The sequence below is a fragment of the Oryx dammah genome, unplaced genomic scaffold (assembly GCF_014754425.2).
Source record: "Oryx dammah isolate SB20612 unplaced genomic scaffold, SCBI_Odam_1.1 HiC_scaffold_2, whole genome shotgun sequence".
Classification (NCBI taxonomy): Eukaryota; Metazoa; Chordata; class Mammalia; order Artiodactyla; family Bovidae; genus Oryx; species Oryx dammah.
In genome coordinates this window covers 67,763,639-67,774,954 of record NW_024070186.1, presented here as the reverse complement: position 1 = coordinate 67,774,954, position 11,316 = coordinate 67,763,639, and positions in this window count along the sequence as shown.

The following is an 11,316-nucleotide window of genomic DNA, read 5'->3' as shown; positions in this document are numbered from 1 at the left end:
CAATGCTTTTAAAGAGCAGCTTTCCTATTTTAATGACATGCTAGGACTTAATGAACCACAATGACTAAATATGGCTGATCACTATCATATTCATATGCTGTTGTGGGTGACTATCTAAGTAAAGCTTATTCATGAGGACAAAGAGAACTGTATGTCTTGCTTGTCAGAACCTCACACTATAGTGGGAATGGAGCAGGAAGCACAACCAGCCAGGTTCACTAACTCAAACTGAGAACTGGGAAATAACAAGGGCACAGATGTACTTTGTTTCCTAATAGAAATTGGCATCTGTAACCAAATATTGATAATTTTTTTAAACATTAAAATTTTTCCCCACACTCTTCTATGTATGACTGTTTTTCAGAATGCTTGTCAATGGATGTTATGGGATATAATGGGAAAAAGTTAATATCCACAGCATTTCAGAGCTTCTATCTATAAAAACACAGAGATATTCTCTCCCATGTCCTTCCACATACACCCTCCACAGAAAGGTTATGCGTTGGCTATGAATGTGTTCCCACTCAAAGATATTGTTGCAGTGAAACAGTCAACTGTCTTCACAGATATGTTTCAAACTCCCTCTGAGGAAAAATAGTGCTAGTACATCAAATAAGCATTTGGCATTACTGAAAAGCAATGGAGAAGACCTAATGTCACAGTCAGAGTTTGGAGCATGCCCAGATAATACAGCTGAGGGCCCTGAAAAAGAGAGTTCAATTCTAAGCATTCTGCATTAAAGGAATTGGATCCATTTCAGAAGCTTTCATTACACAGTGACCGTGTGTCCACACTACTCTAGGCTCTGGGATTTCACTGGAGAATAGGCACAAGTCCCTCCCTTAAAGAAATGACAGAGTCCCTGAGCAGGGATTTCTGATGTCCTGTGGTGTGATGGAGAGACAATCTACAGATTCATCCTCAGCCTAACCCAAGTTGACTCAACTAAGTTGCCCATTAAATGAAGAGTAAAGAGTCTCTCTGATTTACGATGATTCAACTTAATGATATTCTGACTTCACTGTGGTGTGAAAGTGCTATACATTCAGTAGAAACTGTAATTCCAATTTTGAATTTTGTTCTTTTCCTTGGCAAGCAATATGCAGTAGACATTCTCTTGTGATGCTGGGCAAGGCAGAGAGTGGCAGTTCCCAGTCAGGAGGGGAAAGATTCGACACATTTACAATGATCCTGTACCTAGACAACCACCTGTTTTTCACTTTCAGTACAGTATTTCATTAATTGAATGATATTCAATACTTTATTTTTAAACAGGTTATGTGTTAGATGATTTTAGCCAATGGTGGGTTAATGTAAATATTCTGAGTGCATTTAAGGTAGGCTAGGCTAAGCCATGATTTTGGATAGGTTAGGTGTTTTAAATGCATTTTCAACTTAAGATAGTATGATGGGTTTTTCAGAACATAATTCTATCATAAGTGCAGGAAGATCTGTAAATATCAGCCATATCTGGGAGCACTGATAAAGGAAAAGCATTTAGACTGAGAGTACAGCACATGCCAAAGCAATTCAGCCTTAAGTAAGTAAGTAAAGTCACTCAGTTGTGTCCGAGCCTTGCATGAACACAAAACATGGGATAGAAGGGCAAGCAATGAGGCTTGGAGAAATAAGCAAAAGTCATCATGAATGGATCGTTCTCTTTTTAAGGAGCAAGGAGCTAAGCCACTGTTCTGCAGATGTAGTTTTAGAACCTCTCTTATCATCAACTTGACCTGGAAATGTTCTCTTTCTTAACACAGATTTCTGCTCCATGCCTTATCCTTTAACCAGCTATCAATTCAGTAAGTCCAAAATGAGCTCTAGAATGTATCATTCACAGAGAAAAAAAAAATCCTGTAAAAAGAAAAGTTTAATAAACATAGTATAGAAATAAGTCTATCTGTAATCAGGAAAAATATAATTGTTTGTTTTACTATGTTGATTTAGTATTTGATGTTATGTAATATTTTTTCCAGCTTCCCTGGTGGCTCAGTGATAAAGAATCTGCCTGCCAATAAAAGAGATGGTTCAATTCCTGGGTCAGGAACATCCCCTGGAGGACTAAATGGCAACCCATTCTGGTATTCTTGCTGGGAAATTCCATGGACAGAGAAGCCTGGCAGGTACAGTCCATGGGGTTGCAAAGAGCTGGACATGACTAAGCACACACATGCAATATTTTTTCATCATAAACCAACAAACTCCTAACAAACAATAGATGAGAATTTTCCTAATGTATTAAAGGGTGTCAATCAAATATAAAGTGTGCCTTACTTTTATTGAAATTTTATAAACTTTTCAACTAATGTCAAGGACAAACTGTAACTCTTACTGTCACTATTAAGCAACATCTCACTAGAATATTTGAAGAAGGAAAAAGAGGAACAAGAAAAAGACAAAAAAATAAGACATAAAAGGAGAAGTACAGAATATGTGAGTATTCATGAAAACAAGATTATCAACTTAGAAAGTCGATAGGAATCTAGAATGAATTATTAGAACTAGTTGGAACATTTTCCAGTATTGTTGAATACAAGATGAATATAAAAGTTAACTTGTACACTGGAAATAATCATTTAGAAAATCAAAACTTAAAAAGTATTTGACTAACATTAAAAAAACACTATTAGATATCTAGAAATAAACCTATCAAAAGGTGTAAGACACTTGGGAAGATTATTAAACTTTTAAGGGTTATAAAACAGACCTGAATAAATGGAAAATATATAAAATTCAAGGATGGAAAAATATTATCATAGTGATATTAATTCCCACACACTATCTACTAATTTAAGTCTGTTAATTGAACTAAAATTTAATTTTTCCCAACTATTTATTTATAATACTGTGGCTAACTTACATGCAGAAAACCATACAGTTCTGTCCCATTTCAGGAAAAGTTTTCAGTCAACACCAGCACACTATATAATGACAAATATCTAGAAATTGTGACCTTTTTGGGTCAAGACTGACAAAAATTCCTATATTTTTATGGTATGTGACAAAGTAGTTTTAAAACTCAAAGAGAATAATAAAGACTCTAGAAGAATCAAAAAGTTTTGAAGGAAAATATATGAGGTAGGGGGTTTGCCTACAATATCAAAACATTATAAAGCTATGATAATTGAAAGAGTGTTTTATTGGCATGATGAAATTAAGTGTCTAGAAACAGACCTACACATATGGTAACTTGGTATACAACAGGAAAATTTCACTGGAGAAAAGTTGGGTAATTTCTGGAACAATAGAACATCCATATGCTAAAAAGGAACAGCAACAGCAAAAAGAACCTGGACTTATAATTCACACCTTATATAAAAGTTAAGTTAAAATGAATCATAGATCTAAATGTAAAAGAAAAAAATTAAATTTTTATTAGAAAACATAGTAGAAAATCTGCAGCCTTTGGGTTAAGCAAAGAGTTCTTAGATATGACAGAAAAAGCATGGCCCAAAGGATAAAAAATAGAAAGAAAAAAGAAACACAGAGAAAGGAAAGAAGGAAGGAAGGAAGAGACATTATCAAAATTAACCTATTGCTCTGCAAAAGACCTTGTTAAGAGAATGAGAAGAATTTCTGCCCAACTTAAGACTTTTTAGTGGAACTTGTTTGCTCTGCAGCTTTGCACAGCTCTGGCCAAGACTTTGTCAGATGTATCAGAGTCTGAGGCTCGTCCTACTCAATAATGTTTCCTTCCTTCTTTCCTTTCACAAATTTCAGATCCATATCATGATCTGAATGCTTTCCCTGCCCAATTCTGCTTCCTTCCCTCTATCTTCAGAGGCTTACCTACCAATAAACCTTTTCCTCCCTTCATTCTGTGTCATCATTTGTTTTCCAGAGTATATAAACTAACATTTTACTAAATGTTAGAAGATAAGGGATCAATGCCACCGAGGTTTGGGCGAAAATGTTTGGAATCTCAAAATTTCATAATAGACAATAAATTTGTCAAGTAGAAAAGTAATAGAAGTACACTTTGTAATATACAAGATCTAGAAAAATATGCCGCAATATGCTTTTTGTTATAGATTTCTACTATTTAAACTGCTCAACTTTTCCTAAGCATACTTTCAGTAATTAGAGAAATTTAATCTGTTTTTGGGAAATACTACAACCATTCACATTGCCACTACATCTTGTCAAAGCACATGGCTGATGGAATAAATGAATGAATTAATGAAATCCTGGCACATTTAATACTATTTTTGTGTGTGTCATTGAGAACAGCTAAGAATATACTGAAAAATAAGATTGATAAATGAGAACAATATATTTAAACATAATGTAAAATAAAAATTTTAAAGTATACATGCAGATATATACAACTATGCAAACAGATTAATATGGGAGGAAATAAGTTTTTAATTTACTTTGTTTATAAAATTTTTAAATTTTTACTTTTTTTATTGAATGAAAGATTCTTTAAATTCTACAGTACTTTATAATTTTCAAAAGACAAAAATTTTTAAACACATGATATTGGCAAAATATGCTAAAATATAATAGTGTGTTAATGTAACAGGAATGCAGGTACTTATATTTCATGCATCAGCAGTGAAGGGAACATTTTTACAATATTTCTTGAGGGCAATTTGAAATAAACACCTTAATAAGGCACATATTATATGGTTTAGGAGTTCCATTTCTAATGGTTAATCCTGAAGCAACATTCCTAAGACATAAGCCAAAATTATTTTCCAGAATGTTTATTACAGCACTTTTTATCATTGCAAAAAAATATGAAAACTAAATATGTTGCTAAACTTAAGGTGTTGAATTAACAAATTCCAATTTGTATATAATGGGTTATTTCTTTGACATTTGAAAACAATGTTGTAAAAGTGTTTATTGACAAAGAAATAATTTATAAAATATTATTACATAAAAAATTATAAAATATATATGAGGTATATGTACAGTTTCTGAATATTTATTGCAAATAATCTTTATAAAAACAACATTCTATGTAGAAGTTTAAGTAACATAGTAAATGTTACCAATTAATAAGCGGTAGATCAGGATTTGGATCCAAAACCACTCTTTCAAAGGCATGCACACTTTCAACAGTACCATGATATGTGATTTTAAAATAATTTCAATAAAAATTTCAGTATGTTATAAAATGAACAAAGTGAAAAAACTTCTAAGGAAAACTACAGTATTACATTCTACATTCCCCCAACTCTGGTCGTCTACCCTAAAGTTAACTCTTAATTCTTTCTGTTTTACTTTTTTTCTTGGCCAATGAAAGCGCAGAGTCAACCACTGGACCACTAGGGAATTTCCTGTTTTTACTTCTAAGACTAATGATATAAATTCCCTTAGTCTCAATGAAAAAGTGAAAGTGTTAATGGCTCAGTTGTGTCCGACTCTATGTGAGTCCATGGACTGTAGCCTACCAGGCTCCTCTGTCCAAGGGATTTTCCAGACAAGGATACTGGAGTGGTTTGCCATTTCCTTCTCCAGGGGTTCTTTCCAACCTGGATATCAAACCCTGTCTCCTGCATTGCAGGCAGATTCTTTATTGACTGAACTACAAGGGAAGACTGGTAGTCTCAATTAGTCTCAATAGTCTTACTTATTTAAATATATTATCATTGACTCTCTAATTTGAAATACAGTGATTTACCTCACTCTACACCTACAATTTTTCATAGTTATGTTATTTTCTGACATCTCTATGGGACAAAGAATGCCCCAAACTTTACTTTTTACTTTGTCTATTTTTAGAAAGTATTTTGACCACACTAAGTCTTGCTGAGGATTTCCTGTGTGATGTTGCATAAAGCAGTGATAACAGGGATTTTTATCTTCTCCACATCTGGAAGAAAACTTTAAATATTCTACAGTTTAGTATGAAGTTATCATTTGTTTGTTTTTGGTAGATTTTCTGTATCATACTATGGAACTGAACTTCTATTTTGAGTTTTGTCATGGTTTATATCTACAAACTGCAGCCATGAAATTAAAAGACGCTTACTCCTTGGAAGAAAAGTTATGAGTAACCTAGATAGCATATTCAAAAGCAGAGACATTACTTTGTCTACTAAGGTCCATCTAGTCAAGGCTATGGTTTTTCCTGTGGTCATGTATGGATGTGAGAGTTGGACTGAAAAGAAGACTGAGTGCCGAAGAAATGATGCTTTTGAAATATGGTGTTGGAGAAGACTCTTGAGAGTCCCTTGGACTGCAAGGAGATCCAACCAGTCCATCCTAAAGGAGACCAGTCCTGGGTGTTCTTTGGAAGGAATGACGCTAAAGCTGAAATTCCAGTACTTTGGCCACCTCATGTGAAGAGTTGACTCATTGGAAAAGACTCTGATGCTGGGAGGGATTGGGGGCAGGAGGAGAAGGGGATGACAGAAGATGAGATGGCTGGATGGCATCACTGACTTGATGGATATAAGTCTGAACTCCGGGAGTTGGTGATGGACAGGGAGGCCTGGCATGCTGCGATTCATGGGGTTGCAAAGAGTCAGACACGACTGAACGACTGGACTGAACTGAACTGATATCTACAAACATCCACTGGATCATGGAAAAAGCAAGAGAATTCCAGAAAAACATCTACTTCTCCTTTATTGACTATGCCAAAGCCTTTGACTGCATGGATCACAACAAACTGTGGAAAATCCTTCAAGAGATGGGAATACCAGACCACCTGACCTGCCTCTTGAGAAACCTATATGCAGATCAGGAAGCAACAGTTAGAACTGGACATGGAACAACAGACTGGTTCCAAATTGGGAAAGGAGTACGTCAAGGCTGTATATTGTCACTCTGCTTATTTAACTTATATGCAGAGTACATCATGTGAAATGCTAGGCTGGATGAAGCACAAGCTGGAATCATGATTGCTGGGAGAAATATCAATGACTTCAGATATGCAGATGACACCATCCTTATGGCAGAAGGCAAAGAAGAACTAATGAGCCTCTTGAGAAAGTGAAAGAAGAGAGTGAAAAATCTGGCTTAAAAGTCAACATTCAGAAAACTAAGATCATAGCATCCAGTCCCATCACTTCATGGCAAATAGATGTGGAAACAATGGAAACAGTGGCAGACTATTTTGGGGGGCTCCAAAATCACTGCAGACGGTGACTGAAGCCATGAAATTAAAAGACGCGTGCTCCTTGGAAGAAAAGCTGTGACCAATCTAGACAGCATACTAAAAAGCAGAGATATTACTTTGCCAACAAAGGTTCATCTAGTCAAAGCTGTGGTTTTTCAGTAGTCTTGTATGGATGTGAGAGTTGGACTAAAAAGAAAACTGAGTGGTGAAGAATTGATGCTTTGAACTGTGGTGTTGGAGAAGACTCTTGAGAGTTCCTTGGACTGCAAGGAGATCCAACCAGTCAATCCTAAAGGAAATCAGTCCTGAATATTCATTGGAAGAACACATGCTGAAACTGAAACTCCAATACTTTGGCCACCTGATGTGAAGGACTGACTCATTGGAAAAGACCCAGATGCTGGGAAAGAGTGAAGGCAGAAGAAGGGGGTGACAGAGGATGAAATGGTTGAATGGCATCACCAACTTCATGGACATGAGTCTGAGGAAGTTCCAGGAGTTGGTGGTGGACAGAGAAGCCTAGCAAGCTGCAATCCATGGGGTCACAAAGAGTTGGACACGACCAGGCAACTGAACTGAACTGATATCATAAATATTTATTGAATTCTATAAAATTTGTTCAGTCAGTTTAGCTAAAGTATTTTCTTTATTCTATTAATGTATTTAGTTAAGTTGGCTAATCTCAAATGTTAAACCAAACTTAAATTCGTCAAATAAATCCAACTTGCTCATAATGCCTTATCCTCTTATATTTTTTCTGGATTTGATCTGCTAACATTTCATTTGATTTTAACATTTCTGTTCTTTGGAGATTAATTCATTATTTTCATTTATTGGGGTGTTCTTATCAGGTTTAATATCAAGATTGTACTTGCCTCATAAAAGAAATTGGAAAATGTTCCTCTTTTCCTAATCTGTCATATTTGGCAAATATAACAGGTCAAGCCGTATGTGACTGGAATTTTCTTCATAGGTCATTTTTAATTACAAATTTCATTTCTTTTTAAATATAAGATGATCCAGATTTTTGGTTCTTATTCTGTCTGTTTTGATGAGCTGTATTTTTCTAAAAACATTGTCTGTTTTAGCCAAAATTTCAAATATATCCATTATTTCTTAAAATGACTTAAATATTTATATGATATGAAATTATGTCTTTTTTCATTCCTGATATTGGTTTTTCGTACCTTCCCATCATTCCTTGACCTTTATTGCCAGAAGTTGATCAACTGTATTTGTTTTAACAAAGGGTCATCTATGCAGATGACACCATCCTTGTAGCAGAAAGTGAAAAGGAACTACAGAGCCTCTTGATGAAAGTGAAAGAGGAGAGAGAAAAAGTTGGCTTAAAGCTCAACATTCAGAAAGCAATATCATGGCATCTGGTCCCATCACTTCATGGGAAATAGATGGGGAAATAGTGGAAACAGTGTCAGACTTTGTTTTTTGGGGCTCCAAAATCACTGCAGATGGTAATTGCAGCCTTAAAATTAAAAGACGTTTACTCCTTGGAAGGAAAGTTATGACCAACCTAGACAGCATATTAAAAAGCAGAGACATTACTTTGCCAACAAAGGTCCATCTAGTCAAGGCTATGGTTTTTCCAGTGGTCGTGTATGGATGTGAGAGTTGGACTGTAAAGAAAGCTGAGCTCCGAAGAATTGTGGTGTTGGAGAAGACTCTTGAGAGTCCCTTGGACTGCAAGGAGATCCAACCAGTCCATTCTAAAGATCAGTCCTGGGTGTTCATTGGAAGGACTGATGCTGAAGCTGAAACTCCTGTACTTTGGCCACCTCATGCGAAGAGTTGACTCATTGGAAAAGACTCTGATGCTGGGAGGGATTGGGAGCAGGAGGAGAAGGGGACGACCGAGGATGAGATGGCTGGATGGCATCACCGACTTGATGGATGTGAGTCTGAGTGAACTCCGGGAGTTGGTGATGGACAGGGAGGCACGGCGTGCTGCAATTCATGGGGTCGCAAAGAGTCGGACACGACTGAGCGACTGAACTGAACTGAACTGATAGCTTTATTGCTTTTCTGTCATACACTGGGCTTTTATTTGGTTAATTTTTTTCTCTGATATTTGTTCTTATCTTCTTTCTACATTCTCTGAGTATACTTGGGGCTTTTAAAATCATTTTTATTGGGGGATAATTTAGGACAAAAAAAAAAAAAGAACCCTGCATCTATTAAACGCAATTTGATGAACTTGGTATTTGAAAATTTTGTTGTTGTTCAGTCACCAAGTTGTGTCCGACTTTTCACAACCTCATGGACTGTAGCATGCCAGGCTTCCCTGTCTCTCACCATCTCTCGGAGTTTGCCCAAGTTCAAGTCTGCTGAATCAGTGATGCCATTCAACTATCACATTCTCTGTCACCCTCTTCTTCTGCCTTCAATCTTTCCCAGCATCAGGATTTTTTCCAATGAGTCAGCTCTTCCCGTTATATGGCCAAAGTAGTGAAACGGCAGCTTCAGCATTAGTCTTTCCAAAGAGTATTTGGGGTTAATTTCCCTTAAGATTGACTGGTTTGATCTTGCTCTCCAAGGGACTCTCAGGAGTCTTCCCTAGCACCACAGTTGGAATACAGCTATTAACGAGCTTAAATACACATATTAAATCTTTGGGGCTTCCCAGGTGGTGCAGTAGAAAGAGTCTGCTTGTCAGTGCAGGAGACATAAGAGGTTTGATCCCTGGGTCGGGAAGATCCCCTGGAGTAGGAAATGGCAACCCACTTTGGTATTCTTGATTGGAAAATTTCATGGAGAGAGGAGCCTGGCAGGTTACAGTCCATGGGGTAGCAGAGTCAGACACGACTGAGCACACACACACACAGACACACGCGTTTTACTGACTCTGATAATCTTTGCCTTTTAATTAGAGTACTTATTAAATTAATGTGTGATATAATATTTGAAACAGTTGGAATTATATGTGCCATTTTGTTATTGATTTTCTGATCGTAATATTTGCTTTCATTTTTTCCTGTTCTTGTTACTTTTGTAGTGTTTATTTTTTAAACTCACATTGTAATATATCTACTAACTTTTTGCTCATATCTCTGCACATATTAGCTCGTTAATTATGTGTTTTTAGTATCCTGTTATTTTCCTGGAAATGCCCACATATATTCTTAACTTATTTAAGTCTATATAGAATTAAGTATTGTTGATTTTCAAAGACTTTAGAATATGGCAACTGCTTTTACTTTCTTCTAACTTTTTTGTTTTATTCTTGGATATTACATATATATATCCAACATTATATAAAGGCATATACTATATATATCATATTATATAGACTATATATCCCCATAAAATTATTTTTGTTTTTAAAAATTAACATTTATATTCACTCATATATTTTCTATTGCTCTTGTTTTCTTTCAGAATCTCTGTAGGAAGAATGCCCTTCAGTATTTTCTTTAATGTAATTCTACTGCTGCTAAATTACATCAATATTTCTTTTGCTATTATCTAAATCTTTACTTTTTCTCATTTTTGAATAATATTTTCAATGATTACAGGATTCTAGGCCAGAGGGCTTTATTCCCTCCCATCAGTACTTTGAAGATATCATTTCATTGTACTTTGACTGTATCTTTTGTGTTCAAAGTTGTTTTCTGTTTTTACTGTCCTTTAAATGTAATGTACCATTTTCTTCTGGCTGATTCAAGGTTCTTTTAATATTTGTTTTTCAGCACCGTGCTTTTATAAGCTAAAATATTTTGTTTAGTCTTTTAACTTTGTTTAGGGTCACGAAGTTTTTGAATATGTGATTTCATGTTTTTGAACAATTTGGGGAAAATTCTCAGCCATTATCTTTTCAAATACATTTTTTAATCCCATTCTTTCTGCCTCTTCTCCTTGGACTCCATTTCACATATGTTAGACATGAAAAATCATATTGGTTGTGCCTTATGTTCCATCCTCTGATTTTCCTATTCTTTAGTCTGGACATTTTCTTCCGATATATCAGGACCACTAATTCTGTCACTAATTTTCTATTTGCTGTTTCTATTCTGGTGTTAAACTGATTCATTTAATTATTAAATTCAGTCATTTTCCATTTCAGAATTTCCACTTGATTCTTTTTTATTTCTGCATATCTGCCAAAAATTCTCCACATTGTCATTTATTTTACATTTAGTTTTATTTTTTGATCCCTGATTATTTTTCTCCAGATCTTTTTTAAAGCTTTCATTTTTTTAAAGTATCATGATTGTTTCCTTCCAAGG